This window comes from Oncorhynchus nerka, linkage group LG13 (genome assembly GCF_034236695.1).
Source record: "Oncorhynchus nerka isolate Pitt River linkage group LG13, Oner_Uvic_2.0, whole genome shotgun sequence".
Classification (NCBI taxonomy): domain Eukaryota; kingdom Metazoa; phylum Chordata; class Actinopteri; order Salmoniformes; family Salmonidae; genus Oncorhynchus; species Oncorhynchus nerka.
Genome location: NC_088408.1, coordinates 37,242,925 through 37,263,316, shown reverse-complemented (window position 1 = coordinate 37,263,316; position 20,392 = coordinate 37,242,925). Strand labels below are relative to the sequence as shown.

At 43.8% G+C, this 20,392-nt stretch overlaps 2 pseudogenes; both read right to left on the bottom strand.

Annotated features, from left to right (window-relative positions):
• Positions 1-2,700: 2,700 nt before the first annotated feature.
• On the bottom strand, positions 2,701-3,363 carry LOC115140418 (trace amine-associated receptor 13c-like; annotated as a pseudogene).
• A 13,943-nt stretch (positions 3,364-17,306) lies between these two features.
• Positions 17,307-19,252, bottom strand: LOC115140504 (trace amine-associated receptor 1-like; annotated as a pseudogene).
• Between the last annotated feature and the right edge of the window lie 1,140 nt (positions 19,253-20,392).

Here is a 20,392-nt window from a genome sequence, read left to right as displayed (position 1 = left end):
TGTGGGCATGGGTGGGGTGCTGGCCCAGGTGGGGCCAGAGGGGAGAGAGTGGTGGCGTACTTCAGCAAAACATTTGACAAACATGAGCGCCGCTACTGTGTGACCCGGCGGGAGCTCTTGGCTGTTGTGGCTTCCGTCAAACACTTCAAGTACTACCTGGGTGGTCTGCCCTTTACTGTAAGGACTGACCACTCTGCTCTCCAGTGGCTCATGTCTTTCAGAGAGCCAGGGGGCAGGTGGCACGCTGGTTGGAGGAGCTTCAGCCGTATGACTTCACGGTGGTGCACAGGGCAGGGGCACGCCACTCCAACGCCGACGCCATGTCCCGTCGGCCCTGTACTGCAGACGGCTGCCGCCACTGTGAACGGAGAGAGGGACGGGAGAGAGAGCTGCGGGCAGAGGAGGGTGTCTGTGCCACAGTGTGTCGGGCGAGCGGGCCTGTCTGCTGTGAGCTGCAGACTGTCGACGTGGCTGAATGGCGGCAGCAGCAGGGACGGGACACAGACCTACAGCCAGTGCTACAGTGGGTAGAGGCGCAGGTGAGGCCACCATGGGAAGAGGTGACAGCGCTCTCACTCGCGACCAAAGGGTTGTGGTCGAAGTTTGAGAGACTGCGGCTGGCTGATGGCGTGCTACAGCGGGCATGGAAGGAGTCAGCTACGGGAGAGGAGAGGTGGCAGGTGGTGGTCCCAAAAGCATTGCGGGAGGCTGTGCTCCAGAGTACTCATGGGGGGTGGGGACTGGACACTTTGGGGTCACAAAACACTGCGCCGTCTCCGTCAGGGCTTCTACTGGGGGCAGCACAAGAGGGATGTGGAGGACTTTTGTCGCCGCTGTGACAACTGCACAGCGAGAAAGGGCCCCCAGGCCGCTCTCATGCTCAGCTCCAACAGTTCCCAGTGGGGCTCCCATGGAGAGGGTGGGAGTGGATGTAGTTGGGCCGTTCCCCACCACAGACAGTGGAAACCGCTGGGTGCTCACGGCCATGGACTATTTCACAAAATGGCCCGAGGCCTATGCTCTGCCTGACCAGGAGGCAGAGACCATCGTCGACGCCCTGACAGCGGGGATGTTCAGCAGGTTTGGAGCTGCAGAGTCCATCCACAGCGACCAAGGCAGAAACTTTGAGTCCCGTGTGTTCGCCACCATGTGTGAGAGGCTGGGTATGCACAAGACCCGCACTACTCCTCTCCATCCTCAAAGTGATGGCCTTGTGGAGCGCTTCAACAAAACGCTTGGACAGCAGCTGGCCATCGTCTCTTCCAAACACCAGCGTGACTGGGACAAGCACCTGCCTATGGTCCTCATGGCATGCCGCTCCGCTGTCCAAGACTCCACCTCCTGCACGCCTGCCCTCCTCATGCTGGGGAGAGATCCGCACCCTGCGGAGATGGCGTTTGGTCGGCCCCTGGATAGCCCCTCATGTTCCTCCGGGGCCGGAGTATGCCCGGAGACTCCAGGACCGCCTGAGACAGCCCACACCTTCGCCAGAGAGCAGCTGGTGAATGCAGGTGTGAGGCAGAAAAGGAACTATGACGTGCACACCCGGGGAAGGCACTTTGTGGCTGGGGAGCTGGTCTGGGTCTACAGCCCCTAAGGAAAAAAAGGCAGATGCCCCAAGTTGGACAGTCACTGGGTGGGACCCTGCAGTGTCCTGGAGAGGGTAGGGGAGGTTGTGTACCGGGTGCAGCTTCCTCCCAGGGGGAGAAAGGTGGCACTGCACCGGGACAGGTTAGCCCCATACAGAGGGGCCTCTTCTCCCCAAACCCCAGGAACCCCCACAATTCCCCTCTCTGGCAATGACATTCTCCAGGCACCCACCCTCAGGTGCCGCAGACAAGGCTCCAGACAGCCCACTCCCCCTGTCTCCCCCTGTGTCACCGCGTGGTTCCCCAGAACCACGGACTGTATTACCCGTTCCCGCTTCCTTGTCCCCCATATCCCTGCCTTCATCCCCTGGTTCCCAGAGGGGCACTCTGCGACCATCACGGCCACGCAGGCAAAGGAGACCTCCGGGTCGCTTCAGAGACTTTGTTTGTTCCCTCGGGGAAGAGGGACTTTGTGGTGGGGGGCTGTGTAGCGACCCGCACAGACAGCTGTGTGTTATGTGCTAGGCTAGGAGGTGGTTGTGTTGTACTGACCAGTACCCGGTGTTCGCGGGGTCCGACATGTCAATCAACCTGCTATCTGCCAATCACGGGAATGCCTGGAATGTTCTGATGCCGGGCATCCTGGTGGTTGGCGGAGTGGCGTGGAGGGGGGTTGGGCATTGAAAGTTAAGACCAGGTTCAGCCTTTGTTCTCTCTCTCTTACGTCTGGGCTTCACAAGAGAAGGTCACGATTGGCTTGTGGGTTATCTGTCATCTATTTGGCGTGTGCTACGGCCCAAACAGTAGCCTGTGTAAAGTTGGTTCAATAAACCGTCAATTCGCAAACTCAAGCCTCTGTCTGGACAATTGTTCATTTATGATCTAGTCAGGTCATTACAATAATTACATAACCAATGTTCTCTAGTAATACTAGTCCCGTGCAAATAGGGTTTAAAAACACACTATTCAGGGCGAGCATGTCATTGCTTAGGTAAAACAAATAAAAATACAGCCATTAAGCCACATACATTTATTGACATTAATCCAACAAAGACTATTTTCTGGGAAGTAAATTACCTGGCACATCAGTCTGCCCCTCCAAAAAGGTCCCTTATGTTTTCAATGTGACAATAAGATGAAGACGTTTTTGGAACCAATAATAAAACACTGCATAGATGATTGGATTTGCAGTAGAATGAAAGTAACGCAGACAGATAAACACTTCAAATAGAATGGCAGGTGTGCTAAAGTTTGTATGTATCAACTATGGCAGTAACAAAGATAGGCAGCCAGCAAAAGATGAAAACACCCACCACAATGCCTAATATTTTAGCTGCTTTTCGCTCTGACCGTTGAGACACCATGCCTCTACCTCCCTCAAAGGATTTAAAAAAATCTGTCTTCAGTCTTTCTTACATGTTATTTTGCAACCAAAAGTGTTCTGGTATACAAACTCCCCATAATGGAGCATGGAAAGAAAAAGGCTATCAATGTGTCTTTGGAGCCCCACAATGTATTAAAGAAAATATTCCAACTTCCCAGGCTGTATATGGGTGCAAGGAATGTATCCAGGTCACGTACATTTGTCTTTTAAGATAGGAGCACAATGCAAAGCCATAGGAGTACAATGCAAAATGGCCCAACTGGCAAAAACCATGAGCCATGCAATTGGTATAGTAATCTTGGTGGAATGGCGAAGTAGATTGTACACAGCCTCATATCGATCTATGGCTATAAACACCAGGTGAAACATTTCAACAGATGCCAGAGACATTATAAACATGTGAGTTAGCATGTGGAGCTGATGTATGTGAGCAAATGATGCATGGTGCAGGAGGCATTAGATTCTGGATAACATAACAGCTTGAGATCCCACTAAGCACGGACCAACAACAAAGTCTTTTTTTTTTGGTGCAGTCAGGACCGGCCTTGATTTCAATGTCCCAAGACAGTTATGTTTGGTTCAGATTTGGTCCGGACCGGCCTATTGTTTTGTTGTGATGTTTTGTTCCAGTTTGGATCCCAGTAAGTGTAGCTGCTGCCTTTGCATACTTAAAGGCCGTGTTTCCACTTTAGCGGAGACTGCACTCACGGTAAACGCTGCATATGTCGGCTCAATCACCTTTACATATCAGCAATACTATTTGGCCCAAACATAGACATCTATGATTGGTTCAGATTTTGGTCCGGTACAAACCGGACCAAATCTAAACCGATCATAGGTCCTCTAAAGTTGAATGAATTGGTGCCGATAGTGAAAGGCTGATTGAGGACATTTTTGCTGAAGAATGTGTTTATTTTCTATAATTGTATTTTGCTTTTAGTGTATTGATATTGATGTGTATGTTGATGTGTACAGTGCCTTCAGAAAGTATCCAGACCCCTTGACTTGTTCCACAATTTGTTAAGTTACAGCCTTATTCTGAAACAATTATCCATCTACACAAAATACCCCATAATGACAAAGCGAAGACAGGTTTTCAGAATTTTTGAAAAAACGTATTTACATAAGCATTCAGACCCTTTGTTATTAGACTCGAAATTGAGCTCAAGAGCATCCTGTTTCCATTGATCACCCTTGTTTCTACAACTTGATTGGAGCCCATCTGTGGTCAATTCAATTGACTGGGCATGATTTGGAAAGCCACACAACAGTCTATATAAAGTCCCACAGTTGACAGTGCATGTCAGAGCAAAAACCAAGCCATGAGGTCGAAGGAATTGTCCGTAGTGCTCTGAGACGGGATTGTGTCGAGGCACAGATCTGGGGAAGGGAACCAAAAAAATTCTCCAGCATTGAAGTTCCCCAAGAACACAGTGGCCTCCATCATTCCTAAATTAAAGAAGTTTGGAGCAACCAAGACTCTTACTAGAGCTGGCCGCCTGGCCAAACTGAGCAATCGGGGGAGAAGGGCCTTGGTCAGGGAGGTGACCAAGATCTCAATGGTCACTCTGACAAAGCTCCAGAGTTCCTCTGTGAACATGGGAGAACCTCGCCATCCCCAAGCGGTCGATCAGTTCGTCCGCCCGGGGCATGGGGTAGGCATCGAACTTACTGACCTCATTCAGGAGGGGAAATGTGAAGCCCCAAGAAGAAGAAAAAATGCTGCCATTAGGCGATGGCCGGTCCCCCGAACCAAGAGGCAGGTGAAGTCATTCCTGGGGTTAGCAGGATACTACAGTCGGTTTGTACCTAACTTTGCTGCAATAGCTTCTCCCCTCGCAGACTTAACGAAAGCATGACTACCCCAGACGGTGCGATGGACGGAGCACACAGAGGCGGCATCTCAGGCCCTGAAGGATGCTCTATGTTCGCACCCGGTACTCGTCACCCCGGACTTCTCAAAAATTCTCCTGGTCCAGACAGACGCATCTGACACAGGGGTAGGGTCCGTTTTGTCCCAAGAGCAGGAAGGCGAGGAGCACCCAATCATGTTTGTCAGTAGGAAGCTCCTCCGGATGTAGAAGAAGTACTCAATTGTCGAGGAGTGCCTCGCCGTGCAGTGGGCACTGGACACCCTCAAGTATTACCTCCTCGGAAGTTCGCCCTGATCACTGACCATGCCCCTCTTGCGTGGATGGCAAGAGGTAAGGACACAAATGACTGTGTTACCCGCTGGTTCCTGGCCTTACAACGATTCTCTCTCTCTCTCTGTCATCCACAGGTCGGGGGCCCAGCACGGCAATGCGGATGCCCTCTCCAGGATGGATGCAAACCTAGCCCTGAGCATGCCTCCCTACCAGTCAGGGCTAAGGGGGGTATATCCCAGCAGGTCTACCCGAGGAGGTCTACCCCGGGGGATGGTAATAGAGGGAGGTACGTGATGCGACATTGGCTCCCTCTGCTGGGAGTACGTGAGCTGGGCACCCTGACACGGATAGCTCCAAGTGGAGGAAATATAAAAGGAGCACTGTGGCACACCGCGAGAGAGAACGGGGAGAGACATACACAGAGCAGAAGCGGAGAAGGACTGAGCCAAACCTATGTGATTTTCTTTATGTTTATTCTATGTCCTAGTAAAGTTGTTTTTGTTGACTAAAACCTCCCTGTCTCTGTTTTAAACTCTGCACGCTCAACCCAACACCCCACGGTTGGGTGCCGTGGGGTCGAGCGTTTGGAGATTACCATGGAGGAGCTGGTGGCTCAGTTCATCCTCAGCCAGCAGAAGCAACAGGCTCTCCAGGAGCAAGCGCTGGAGGAGCAGCACCAACAAAACCGCAGACTGTTAGCGGAGGTAGCCCAGTTGAAGGTAGGGAGGGCTCGGGAGTCTGGCCCGAATCAGTTCCTGGTTCAGTTCAGGGAGGAAGATTTGTGCACCTTCGAGAGGACGGCACAGAGGAAAGGATGGCCCAAGTGGGCCAGCCTGTTGGCACCCAACTTATCTGGGAAGGCCCAGAAGGCCTAATTTGATTTGAACGCTGACCAGGCCGCGAATTATGGGGGACTCAAATGGGAGATTCTGAGCGGTTATGGATTCAGCCTCACACACCGTGCACAACTGGTCCACGACTGGGCCTTTGACCCCACCCTTTTCCCCCTTGCTCAGATGAGCTACTGACTGAAGTACCATCCCTCCCGATGATTGACAAGCTCGTCCTGGATCAGTACCTTCGGGCCCTGCCATACGAGATGAAGAAGACTGTGATCATGCAGAACCCACAGAGCCTGGAGGAATTGCTGACCGCTGTGGAAATTCCCCAGAAGACCCAGGACCTGCTGAGAGGGGCCCGAGTGGAGAGAGGAGATGCGGTGAGGAGGACGAACAACACAAAGAGAGGAGAGGGGCTGAAGGGGGCCTGGACAGAGCCAGCCAAGGCTGTGTAGCAGGAGGGTGACCCAAACCGAGCTGTCCTGGCCGGGAGGAGGCCATGCCCTCCACATCCCCCAGCTCTGGGGACTGAATACTTATGTAAATGTGATATTTACGTTTTTTTATTTGTAATAAATTTGCAAAAATGTACTGCGCTGTTCAAAGTTGTGAAACATAGCCCAGACGCCTATGATTCGTTCAGATTTTCTCTCCTCCGGGCCGACCAAATTAGTACTTGTTTGGGGGCGGTACTCATTAGAATAATACCCAGCGTGCTTAGCATGTGTTTGTTTTTACATTTAGATTTTTCGTCATTCCGCAGACGCTGTTATCCAGAGTGACTTACTGTCAGTGCAGTCAACAAAGGTAGATAAACAACAACATATCACATTCATAGCAAGAAATAAATATTTCTTTAACTGTTATTGAGAAGGTTATTGTACACTAAACAAAAATATAAACGCAACAATTTCAAAGATGACCATTTTAAAGAGTTTCAGCTCATATAAGGAAACCTGTCTGGGACTACAGATATGCATCGGTCACAGATACCTTAAAAAAAAAGGAATGGAAAACAAGTCAGTATCTGATGTGACCGCCTCATGCAGCGTGACACATCTCCTTCGCATAGAGTTGATCGGGCTGTTGATTGTGGCCTGTGGAATGTTGTCCCACTCCTCTTCAATGGCTGTGTGAAGTTGCTGGATATTGGCGGGAACTGGAACATGTTGTACACGTCGATTCAGAGTATCCCAAACATGCTCATTGGGTGACATGTCTGGTCAGTATACAGGACATTGAAGAACTGGGACATTTTCAGTTTCCAGGAATTATGTACAGATCCTTGCGACATGGGGCTGTGATTATCATGCTGAAACATGAGGTGAATGGAATGACAATGGGCCTCAGGATCTTGTCACGGTATCTCTGTGCATTAAAATTTCCATCAATAAAATGCAGTTGTGTTCGTTGTACCATAACCCCACCCCACTCTGTTCACAACGTTGACATCAGCAAACCACTCACCCACACGAACCATACACTGCCATCAGCTCGGTACAGTTGAAACTGGGATTCATCCGTGAAGAGCACACTTCTCCAGCTATAGGATTGGCCATCGAAGGTGAGCATTTGCCCACTGAAGTCGGTTAAGACACTGAACTGCAGTCAGGTCAAAACCCTCGGTGAGGACGACGAGCATGCAGATGAGCTTCCCTGAGGCGGTTTCTGACAGTTTGGCAGAAGTTCTTTGGTCGTGCATACCCAGAGTTTCACCAGCTGTCCGAGTGGCTGGTCTCAGACAATCCTGCAGGTGAAGAAGCCGGATGTGGAGGTCCTGGGCTGGCGTGGTTACACGTGGCCTGCGGTTGCGAGGCTGGTTGGATGTCCTGCCAAATTCTCTAAAATGACGTTGGAGGCGGCTTATGGAGGAAAAATTTACATTCATTTCTCTGGCAACAGCTCTGGTGAACATTCCTGCAGCCAGCTTTCCAATTGCACATTCGCTCAAAACTTGAGACATCTGTGGCACTTTGTTGTGTGACAAAACTGCACATTTTAGAGTGGCCTTTTATTGTCCCCAGCCCAAGGTGCACCTGTGTAATGATCATGTTATTTAATCAGCCTCTTAATATGCCACACCTTTCTGCCAAGATAGTGAGCATTTCCCCTTAGGTGGATGGACTAACAGGGTAAACAAGTTTGTTTGCAAAATTTTAGAGCAACATAAGTGTTTTGTGTGCATGGAACATTTATGGGATATTTTATTTCAGTTCATGAAACATGGGAACAGAAATGTACATATTGCTTTAATATTTTTGTTCAGTGTTGTTGAAGTGGTCTGTTGGTTTATTCTGTAGGTTGGAATACTTTTGAAGCTTTTGAAAATGCTACCATAAGTGCACCTGACAGATTGGAGCAATAATAAATATTATATGTTGAAATCTTTCAGTTTAGCTCCTCTGTCCTATTTTAAATGGATTTAAAAGTAATTGTGATATAATGCTTACTTCATTGAGAATGTTTGAGCAGTTGAAATTTCTTAAAATTTCATAAAATCAATGACCAAAAAATACATTTTCAAATGCCTGTAAATGTATTTTCAACTTTCATTCAGAATCGAAATTCAGAAAGGATGTTTGTGAATCAATAAATTATGACACATTTAGGTTTTTATCAATTACATTCAATTCAACATTGAGAAAAGCACAAGTTTAAGTTTGTTCCACCTAAGTGAGTGACCACAAGTCAGACACCACTATGATAACACACCAAATGCATGTCTTCTAATGCCTCTTGAGGGGAAAGTAATCTGAAAGTAACTGAAAGTAATCAGATTACGTTACTGAGTTTGGGTAATACAAAAGTTACGCTACTGATTACAATTTTGTACAGGTAACTAGTAACTATAGGATTAGATTTAGAAAGTAACCCAGCTAACCCTGTTATGCCGTTTACATCCCGGTAACCTCATCCCAAGGCTATTGTGCACAGTTTATGTAAACCTGGTACGATTCAAAGTTGGTCTTAGTGGGAGTGACCATAGAATTTTATGGAAGTGACCTTACTGAAGTGAAGTATTTGTCATCATTCAATTTTAGCGAATCACGCGACTGCGAGGGATGACTCTGTGCTTGTGGTGTGCTAGCATACAGAGGAGGATTAGGGAGAAGGTGTTGTGGAGAGATGATTGGTTGGTAGATTAAGATGATTAAGACAATGCCTATGCGCCTGGAGTTACTCCCAGTATTTTTGTATTGGCTAAATAAGGCCAAGTTTGAGGTGTTGATCCACCATACTATTTGCTCATTTGGCATACGTGTCTGTGAATGAGATTAGCACCCCGGTGTAGTTTGAAAACATACCTCAATCTAGGGATGGAAGGTGTCGCTGTACTCCTAATTATCCCATTGTCCGATGTGGTAAATGTACAAGATTGAAATACTGCTAGTGTTTAATTAAAATGCCTTTTTCGGCAGCATCCTAGGCTAGCTAATGCTAAACCAATTCATTGGATTCCACTACACTTCCAGTAGCTACTCACCCCAATGCTAGGTGTTGTATTTTCATGGAATCCAGTGGTCTGCTTTAGCATGAGGTAGTCTAGCACAAACAGATATGGGATACCATTAAATGACATCCCTTGGTCAAAGTGGTCACAACATAAATTTTGAACTGTTTAATATTCTGGCTGCTCCACAGCCAATGAAATCAGATTAGTCAGTGGAGACTCCTACTGTATGTTCTTCACTGTGTCTGATGAGTCCACATGATTCAGTTGACAAAAGTTATTCATCAGTCCTGGGCCCAGTTGTAATAACCCTGTATTGTTACAACGCTCACTGTTTATCTTTCAATCTGAAATAGCAATCAATTTCGGGAGCAATTCAATCCATAACACTGAAGATCTGCTCTGTAGAGCGATTTTAAATGGATTGAGCCGACATGTGTAGCATTGACCGTGTATGCAGCGGGAACATTGTCTTTACATTTCTATCGCACCGTACTGCAGCTCTTCAGCACTACGGATTGAATCAAGCCCTCAATTCTTCAACAATCAATGGGTATACTGTCTCCTCAATAGAAATAACAATTGAGCAATTGGACATCTACAGACTGTGTGCCTTTATGGAGTGTTTTGGAGTGCGATGTGAGTTGTACATCCGTGAGTCTGCAGCACCTTAATCAGGACCTCCTACAAACCCCTGCTTTACAGGTCCTGTGATGTAATGGTCTGTAACTCTATCTGTTTGTACACTAACTACAATAATGTCTTGCCATGCTGCTTATGTATTCCCTACAGTAGCTGTCTGACAAATGCATTGACATTTTTTGAGATACTGACTTCTGGAAGTAATAAAATGAACCATGACAAACGTCTTTTAATGTTCAGACACAAACAATCCAAAACTGTAATACTTCCCTGTGTATTTTGAGAATGTATCTGTTAACTGTAATGATGACCAAGCATGTACTATAAACATTGGTAAAATGACTGCAGTATGTCCTAATTAGAAGATTTTACATTATTTTGCAGAGACCTGATTAAAAACCACACTAGTACAGAAGAGGTCGGTCACTTTGTGTAGTGAGTCTGTGACCTCAATGACCTGTGCTTTGAGGTGCCCATGGCAACCACTTCGTGGCATCAGATGAGCATGTTGAGAGGTCTCCATAGTAATGATTCTGTTAAAGGTGGACAAATGGAGGATCCACAGGGCTATGTTAACACCTTTTAATGATGATTCCATTCCCACAGGTGTCTCGCCACTCAGAAGGTGTTGATAAACAATAGGGGTGATGTCATGTTTGGCAGTTGGTTCTCATTTTGATCCCATTCCCAAAGGTGTCTCGCCACTCAGGTGTTGATAAACAATAGGGGTGATATCATGTTTGACAGTTTGTACTCATTTTGATTAGGCTCTCTGATCATGCAACTTTAGAGAGGTAATCTGGGATTCGAAAAACAACAGAGGTGACCCTGCCATTTGTTTTGGTAAACAGCTGAGGAATGGGGCTAGAGAAATGTAACCACTCTTCAATTCATAGACAAGCTTTAAATGCAAGGACAGACCATGAATAAATAGATTAATAAATAAATAAAAATAAATGTGCCTCATTTGTAAAAGAGAAAGCATAATTATCACATTATAGTCTACATTCTGGACAGTTTCACAGAGACATGCACAACACAGAGATGAAATATATCCAGGAGTAGGTATAGTTCTGGTTTATAAAACAAGAACTAAAAAGGTGAAGGTGAAAGATTCCAGGTGTAGAAATCAGAGATCCACAGCACATAGTGGGATTCAGCAGGTGAGCAGAGCAGGATTCAAATGTCTCCTTACAGCACCACTGAGGACACCTCAACTAAAAAAATGATTTATTTTTTAATGTTTTTATTTAAACTTGATTTAACCAGGTAGGCTAGTTGAGAACAAGTTCTCATTTGCAACCCCGACCTGGCCAAGATAAAGCAAAGCAGTGTGACACAGACAACAACAGAGTTACACATGGAGTAAACAATAAACAAGCCAATAACAAAATAAACAAGTCAATGACACAGTAGAGAAAAGAAAATCGATATACAGTGTGTGCAAAAGGCATGAGGAGGTAAGCAATAAATAGGCCATAGGAGCGAATAATTACATTTTTTAGCAGATTATCACTGGAGTGATAAATGAGCAGATGATGATGTGCAAGTAGAGATACTAGTGTGCAAAAGAGCAGAAAAGTAAATAAAATAAAAACAGTAGGGGCCTCCCGGGTGGCGCAGTGGTCTAGGGCACTGTGCCACCAGAGACTCTGGGTTCGCGCCCATGCTCTGTCGCAGCCAGCCGCGACCGGGAGATCGGTGGGGTGACGCACAATTGGCCTAGAGTCGTCCGGGTTAGGGAGGGTTTGACCGGTAGGGATATCCTTGTCTCATCGCGCACTAGCGACTCCTGTGGCAGGCTGGGCACAGTGCATGCTAACCAGGTCGCCAGGTGAACGGTGTTTCCTACGACACATTGGTGAGGCTGGCTTCCGGGTTGGATGCGCACTGTGTTAAGAAACAGTGCGGCTTGGTTGGGTTGTGTTTCGGAGGATGCATGGCTTTCGACCTTCGTCTCTCCTGAGCCCGCACGGGAGTTGTAGCGATGAGACAAGATAGTAACTACTAACAATTGGATACCACGAATTGGTAACAAAACGGATGGCACTGTGATAGACTGCATCCAGTTTGCTGAGTAGAGTGTTGGAAGCTATTTTGTAGATGACATCGCCGAAGTCGAGGATCGGTAGGATAGTCAGTTTTACGAGGGTAAGTTTGGCAGCGTGAGTGAAGGAGGCTTTGTTGCGAAATAGAAAGCTGATTCTAGATTTGATTTTGGATTGGAAATGTTTAATATGATTCTGGAAGGAGAGTTTACAGTCTAGCCAGACACCTAGGTATTTATAGTTGTCCACATATTCTAGGTCGGAACCGTCCAGAGTCTGCCGATAAGAATACAGTGATTGACAGAGTCGAAAGCCTTGGCCAGGTCGATGAAGACTGCTACTGTCTTTTATCGATGGCAGTTATGATATTGTTTAGTACCTTGAGCGTGGCAGAGGTGCACCCATGACCGGCTCGGAAGCCGGATTGCACAGCGAAGAAGGTACGGTGGGATTCGAAATGGTCAGTGATCTGTTTATTAACTTGGCTTTTGAAAGACTTTAAATAGGCAGGGCAGGATGGATATAGGTCTGTAACAGTTTGGGTCTAGGGTGTCACCCCCTTTGAAGAGGAGGATGACCGCGGCAGCTTTCCAATCTTTAGGGATCTCAGACGATACGAAAGAGAGGTTGAACAGACTGGTAATAGGGGTTGCAACAATGGTGGCAGATAGTTTTAGAAAGAGAGGGTCCAAATTGTCTAGCCCAGCTGATTTGTACGGGTCCAGGTTTTGCAGCTCTTTCAGAAAATCTGCTGTCTGGATTTGGGTGAAGGAGAAGCTGGGGTGGCTCGGGCGAGTAGCTGCGGGGGAGGCGGAGCTGTTGGCCGGGGTTGGAGTAGCCAGGAGGAAGGCATGGCCAGCCGTTGAGAAATGCTTATTGAAATGTTCAATTATCATGGATTTATCAGTGGTGACCGTGTTACCTAGCCTCAGTGCAGTGGGCAGCTGGGAGGAGGTGCTCTTGTTCTCCATGGACGTTACAGTGTCCCAAAACCTTTTGGAGTTAGAGCTGTACCTGGTGGGTTCCTTGATGATTTGTATGAGGTTGAGGGCATCTAGCTTAGATTATAGGACTGCCGGGGTGTTAAGCATATCCCAGTTTAGGTCACCTAACAGAACGAACTCTGAAGCTAGATGGGGGCGATCATTCTGAAAGGATCTTGTATTCACAGATTCACAGATTGTTTTTGGTGGTATACAGTATCTGGGTGCGACTGTCCCTTACAGAAAAACATATGATTTCACGTGGAAAATCACATGATTTCACATGACATTTCACATGCGAAATCATGTGAATATTTTTTTTTTTTTTTAAAATCTTCACATGTGATCACGTGTAGTTTCATGTTATCACATGTTGCTTTACATGTTGTCACATGTTATCACATTAAATAAGATCACATCGCACTTCTGGCTTGACTCTGAAGCTAAGCAGCGTTGGTCTCTGGATGGGGAAACCAGATACTGCTGGAAATGAGTTGGAGGGCCAGTAGGATGTAGTCTTTCCTCTGGTCTAAAAAGAAATATCCCAATGTCCCGGGGCAGTGATTTGGGACTTTGCACTGTGTAGGGGGACATTAAATGGGTGTCTTGACTCTCTGTGGACACTAACCATTTTTGTTGGTGGAAGGAGAGGAGGACCAATGTGCAGCGTGGTACGTACCCATACTACTTTTAATTAAGGATGAATACACAAACCAAAACGATAAACGAACAGTTCTGACAGGTGCAACAAACACTAACCAGAAAATAACTACCCACAACCCATAGTGTGATAATAGGCTACCTAAGTATGGTTCTCAATCAGAGACAACGATTGACAGCTGCCTCTGATTGGGAACCATAACAGGCCAAAACCAGAAATACAAAACATAGAACAAAAACATAGAATGCCCACACCAACTCACGCTCTGACCAAACTAAAATATAGACATAAAAAAGGAACTAAGGTCAGGACGTGACACCGTGGCACATATCGTAATAGTACTGGTGTCAACCCCGTTGCCCTGGCTAAATTCCCAATCTGGCCCTCATACCATCATGGCCACCTAATCATCCCCAGCTTCCAATTGGCTCATTCATCCCCTCACTCCCAAGTAACTATTCCCCAGGTCGTTGCTGTAAATGAGAATGTGTTTTACATGGTAAAATAAGCGTAAAATACATCAAAATAAAAAATGGCATGCAGCGTATAAAGGCTTCATAAAGCCTTCATAAACACTACATAAATATGTCACAAATCATCTATAACCGTATGTAATGTCTATAAAGGGTTCATAAATGTGGCGTAACTGTGTGACATAACCACCCATGTTAAATATGATATAACCCACCATGTCAAATATGACAAACATGTGTTTTATAAAGGGTGGCATAAGCACTGCTTTATAAGTCATATTAAATTGTGTTCACAACAATGCTTAAACCACATCAGGGGACCACTTTTGAGGTCTGGGAAAAATCAAAGAAACTTTAATTTTGGAGTGTAGTTGCCCTTTATTGCCTCTTTATTTCACAGGGCAGGGCATGTCCTTGCAGTTTTTTTTGGTTACTAGTGTTTTTGTGGCACAATAAGTGCACGTGATGAGTTCGCAAATCAAATGCCCACCTCTGGTGCCACTGGACAGCATAAAACGAGTAAGTTAAAGAAGTTAAAAAAAGGGCATCCGCCCCTTTTTCTCGACTAAAATGACATACCCAAATCTAACTGCCTGTACCTCAGGCCCTGAAGCAAGGATATGCATATTCTTGGTACCATTTGAAAGGGAACACTTTGAAGTTTGTGGAAATGTGAAAGGAATATAACACAATACCGTTCTTTTGTATTTTCTTTTGTATCATCATCTTTGAAATGCAAGAAAAAGGCCACCATGTATTTTTCCATCCCTGGTGCAATTTAGATTTTGTAACAGTGTATATGTGAATTTTCAGACTGATCCAATGAACCATTGCATCTCTGTTCACAATTTTGTATCAAGACTGCCCAAATGTGCCTAATTTGTTTATTGATAACTTTTCATTTAAAAAATGGTGCACTCTCCTCAAACAATAGCATGGTATTCTTTCACCGTAATAGCTACTGTAAGTTGGACAGAGCAGTTAGATTAACAAGAATTTAACCTTTCTGCCAATATCATATGTATATGTCCTGGGAAGTGTTCTTGTTACTTACAACCTCATGCTAATTGCATTAGCCTACGTTAGCCTAGCCGTCCCGTGGAAGGGACACCGATCCCGGAGAATTTTTAAAATGTATTTATTGTCATTTAAATGAGTTTGTAGCAGTTAAGTGTTGAGTTAAAATACATAGCCGTTGTACCTAAATCGTTATTTCAAATAATTTCAGTGACTTCACAGCAGTTGCTTGCTACATTATCTAGCTAACAAAATGTATGTAGCTAGTAGGTTCAGCTAAATAAAAAAAACACTGACCAAGGTGTTTAAACTGACCAAGGAATACAATAGTACGAATCAAATGGAGTTTCCAATCTCCCCTTTTACAGAAATGCCCTTATCCAGATGGTGTGACAAAGGCATTTCCTAACAGACCTGCTCATTTTCTTTGTTGTTACTTTTAAGGTTGGAACCAACATGTAGTACCTCCAGCAGGCAAAGAGTCAAGAACCATTCATCCGCCAGCTCAGAAACAAGCTACACTCTTCACATCCCTGTGTAATGTTCAATGTAATTGCATTGCTGAACCTTTTAAAACTGAATGTATTTGTATTGTTTTAAAAATGTAAAAATAAAAGGACGTATGTTAGTCATTAGTTATAATTCCCTAAGTGTTAATAAGGGGTATATCAGCCTTCATATTGGTATGTGAACCTCATTACGATCTTACGGACAGACTGCAGAGTTCTGTACTTGTTCTTTATGTGCTCTTGAATAAAAATGTATGTTGAGAAAAATTATAAAAATACAATATGAAATCATACGGGAATGAGTTGTCCATCTTGATAATATTTTTCTCTGCAAAACTGGCAGGTGCTCTAGTGAAGAAGTAATAAAAATGGAATGTGGGAAAACAAATAGATACAGTAAAAGCCTTGTACATTTACATTTACATTTAAGTCATTTAGCAGACGCTCTTATCCAGAGCGACTTACAAATTGTACATGCCTGGAGTATTTAAAATGCATTCAAATGTGCCATTTCACGTTGCCATCCTTCCTGAGATGACTGGGCTTCAGAGGCTAAATGTTCCATAACTTGTTTGCATCTCAGATACAGATGGAAAACACAGGGCCAAGTAAACAAAAAAAGGAAATAATCAATGTATATAGCATACAGTATGATTTATTTGTTATCACATTACAACCTAAATTATGTGCCAGATTCACAGTTCCAGATTAATATGTATAGTACCAGTCAAAAGTTTGGACACACCTACTCATTCCAGGGTTTTTCTTTCTTTTTCTTTATTATCAAAACTATGAAATCACACATAAGGAATAATTTAGTAACCAAAACGTGTTCCAAATCAAAATATAGCCACATCAGGCAAAGGGTGGAATCTCAAATATGAAAAATATTTTGATTTGTCTAACACTTTTTTGGTTATTATATGATTCCATATGTGTTATTTCATAGTTTTGATGTCTTCGCTATTCTACAATGTAGAAAATAGTAAAAATAAAGAAAAACCCTTGAATGAATAGGTGTGCCCAACCTTTTACTGGTACTGTATATTGTGTGCATACTGTTGGTCAGTTGTTATGAGATTGTCACGCCCTGAACTAAGTTATCTTTGTTTTATTCATTATTTTGGTTAGGTCAGGGTGTGACGAGGGTGATATATGTGTTTTTGGTTCTGTCTAGGGTTTTAGTATGTTTATGGGTTTTTCCAGTCTAGGTGTTTTTATGTCTATGGTTGCCTAGATTGGTTCTCAATCAGACGCAGCTGTTTATCGTTGTCTCTGATTGGGGACCATATTTAGGTAGCCATATGCCTTGGATAGTTTGTGGGTTATTGTGTACGTATTAGTTGCCTGTGTCAGCACCAGTGGTTTATAGCTGCGCGGTAGTTTGTTTACGTGTGCTTCCTTTAATAAAGTGGAATGTATTCTCATCACGCTGCGCCTTGGTCTCCTTGTTACAACGAACGAGAGAGGAAAATTAAGGGATATACAGTATCATGTGAAGTATAAATTACGATCTTCAAAAAATAGTATCACAGAAAACATTACACGTTATCATCTTTATTTCAATAATATCACCTAAGTGCAAACATATTTTCACCATGTCATTTAGACAACATCATTCAGCTGGAGTTACAAAACAATTCATACAAAACTGAAAGGATACGACATCCACAGAGATCCCCAAAAAATGTACTGTGTGTGTGTATAAGATATGGGAGAGGAGAAGCTAACTCCTACTAGATGACATGGATTGATTTCATGTTTTGGGGCCAACTGGATTATACTTGTTTTTTTTAAACCTACACACCTGTGTCTGATATGGTTTAATAAAGGACTGAGAACAAAGGCACATGTCACACTTCTTTGTCAGTATTGATTTTAGACATACAGTGAGCTCCAAAGTATTGGGACAAATTCACTTATGTGTATTAAAGTAGTTAACAGTTATGTTTTTGGTCTCATATTCATGGCACACAATGACTACATCCCGCGTGTGATGCATTTGCATTTTTTTTCTCGGTTTGTTTCACATTATTTTGTGCCCAATAGATATGAATGGTACATAATGTATTGTCTCATTTTGGAGTCATGTTTTATTGTAAATAAATATGTTTCTAAACACTTATTTTGTGGTTATATTTTATTCCCTTTTTCTCCCCAATTACAATCTTGTCTCATCGCTGCAACTCCCCAATGGGCTCGGGAGGCGAAGGTCGACATGACCTGCCAAACCTGCCAAACCTAACTTTTTACTACTTTAATCCACACAAAGGTGAATTCGCTCAAATACTTTTGTTTTACTAAAATGGGGGGATTATGTACAAAAGAGCTGTAATTTCTAAACAATTCACCCAATATGGATCAAAATATCCTCAAATGAAATCACAATTCAAATCCAAAGTGCTGGAGAACAGAGCCAAAACAACAAAACGTGTCTCTGTCTCAATACTTTTGGAGCTCACTGTATTTATTCTGAAAACAATTGTATTTCTGAAGAGTCAGGTTGAAATATTTGACCAGAAATTATAATTCTAAACGCCTTCCTGAACCAACTGTAGAAGAATGCATACACCATGGGATTAATTGTTGAATTCAAATAGCCAATCCATATAAGTGTTTCAAACAAAACGGGTGGGGTAGAGTAACTAATAAAAGTATCAATGCTGTTGACAACAAAAAAGGGTGTCCAGAATGATAGAAATACCCCCATAATGATAGCAAGTGTTTTGGTGGCCTTCCTCTGTGATTTGCCTGCTGAGTTCTGATTGGTTGTACGCTGAATTGAACGTGCCTGTCTCTGTGCTGTAAGGAAAATCTTTAGGTAGATGCTAAGCATCCCGACTCCTGGGATGTAGAATGAGAGAACAAAAGACGCAGTACTCGACGCTTTGTTTTGAAACAAAATACATTCTCCCTCACAGGCAACATTATTATAGTAAAAATCCTCCATGCCCCAAGTACTGAGCTCCAGAAATACTATACCAAACACTACTATAGCAGAAACTGACCAGGTGACCAGCATCATAATCAGAACAACATGAACAGTTATTTTAGTTCTATAAAGGAGAGGGTGACAAACTGCATAATACCGATCAATAGAAATAAACACAAGTTAAGAATGGATATATTGCTCAACATAACATCAGTGCTGGTTTGAATTTTACAGAATAAATCTCCAAAATACCAGCAGCTTTCCGCTGAATATACCATTCTGGAAGGCATCACTAAAACCCCCAAGAGAAGGTCTGACACAGCCAGAGAGAGGATGAGGTAGTTGGTTGAGGTGTGGAGCTGTTTGAAGTGAATGATGGGGATGATTACAAGAAGGTTGCCACACACTGTGAGAACAGACATTGAGCCTAGTAAGAGATAAAGTAATACTCGTATTGTTGGAGGAAAGATTGATCTTTTGCAAGACCCATTCACCGACTCAAAACATAGAAATATATTCTCAACAATATCAGCCTTGCTGAGACTGATTCCTGGTTCCATGGTCGTGTTTGAAAGAATCTTATCTGAAATATGAGAGATACATTATTGTCACATTATTACTATAGATGTAAACATCAATTATAGAATATTAGTTGTAAATTATTACATTATGTTCGATGATTTAATTAAACAAATTCAAGTACTGTATTTTTGTCACTTGATAAAATGTATTTAAATGTTCTTTACTTTTACTTATTCATTGGAAATATTTCCACAAATACCAAAAGGGAAGTGTTTTGCCATTTCAAAAGATGGTTAAGTACATTTTTCTGTTCAATTCAGCATACCTTACCTCTCAGCCATGCAGATGGTGATGTATCACATGTGAATCCTTTCTCTGGTCGCAATGTGATGCAAATATGAACTTGACTCTTGTGCTTTTGTACCAATAGTCTATTACCATAATGATGATCACAATATAACGTTGACCAATCAGAAATTATATTGAACTCTACATAAAAAAATCTGTGGCAGAACACAAAATTTGATGACGTCATAGTTGTAACCACTCCCTTCGAGAGGATGTGATAGTCTCTTTCATCGACCACAAGACCATCCAATCGATAAGCGCATTATACATTTTGCTCTTTTTGCCTAAATTGTTACAATAATTTGATGTAAGGGAATGGATTCAATCCGTATTGCAGAAGTTTCGCATTGTAGCCAAATTGACCTTTAAAGGCTATGTTCCATTTAGGGCATTATCAGGAATTACCTTTACATTTTAAGTGTGTGTGTGTGTGTGTGTGTGTGTGTGTGTGTGTGTGTGTGTGTGTGTGTGTGTGTGTGTGTGTGTGTGTGTGTGTGTGTGTGTGTGTGTGTGTGTGTGTGTGTGTGTGTGTGTGTGTGTGTGTGTGTGTGTGTGTGTGTGTGTGTGTGTGTGTGTGTGTGTGTGTGTGTGTGTGTGTGTGTGTGTGTGTGTGTGTGTGTGTGTGTGTGTGTGTGTGTGTGTGTGTGTGTGTGTGTGTGTGTGTGTGTGTGTGTGTGTGTGTGTGTGTGTGTGTGTGTGTGTGTGTGTGTGTGTGTGTGTGTGTGTGTGTGTGTGTGTGTGTGTGTGTGTGTGTGTGTGTGTGTGTGTGTGTGTGTGTGTGTGTGTGTGTGTGTGTGTGTGTGTGTGTGTGTGATTACCTTTACATTTCATGTGTGTGTGTGTGTGT